General features: G+C 40.4%; 1 pseudogene; it reads right to left on the reverse strand.

Moving 5' to 3' along the window:
* Positions 1-238: 238 nt before the first annotated feature.
* On the reverse strand, positions 239-359 carry LOC131511284 (U2 spliceosomal RNA; annotated as a pseudogene).
* Between the last annotated feature and the right edge of the window lie 269 nt (positions 360-628).

A 628-nucleotide genomic window follows, 5' to 3' on the forward strand; every position in this document is an offset into this window, starting at 1 on the left:
ATCTCATGGCTCATGAATTCAAGCCCTGCGTTGGGATCTCCACCGATGGTGTGGAGCCTGCTTGGGATTCTCTCTCTCTCTCTCTCTCTCTCTCTCTCTCTCTCTCTCTCTCTTTCTCTCTCCCTTCCTCCCTCCCTCCCTCCCCCCTCCCTCCTCAGCTCGGTCTCTCTGTCTCTCCTGAAATGAATAAATAAACTTAATTAAAAAACATTTATTAAATAAAACACTCATCCTTCTACAAGAGAAGCTCAGTGCAGGAAGAGATGACCTTCTTGACCAGAGAATTGGCTATTCTAGAAAATTAGGACATTATCTACTAACTTCTACACTTGATCTTAGCCAAAAGGCCGAGAAGCGATTCTACTAACTTCTAAACATACATTTAGAAAAATCTCATCAAGTTAAATATGGTTACTTCTTGGTTCTTGACTTTTTACTCCAATTTAAGGATTTTTTTTTTTTTTTTGGATTTGTCCTCTCTTGTCTATAGTCTACTCGAACCTGCCTCAGGGTTTTTGTTTTGTTTTTCCTAATTACTGATGACTTTGAAACTATTTGAAACCTTGCAATGGCCACAAGATTTTCCTATTGCTCCCTAGCAGGGCCTGTTCATTGCTTGTAGGTGCAG

Source organism: Neofelis nebulosa, chromosome 4, assembly GCF_028018385.1.
Source record: "Neofelis nebulosa isolate mNeoNeb1 chromosome 4, mNeoNeb1.pri, whole genome shotgun sequence".
In the NCBI taxonomy this organism is placed as follows: domain Eukaryota; kingdom Metazoa; phylum Chordata; class Mammalia; order Carnivora; family Felidae; genus Neofelis; species Neofelis nebulosa.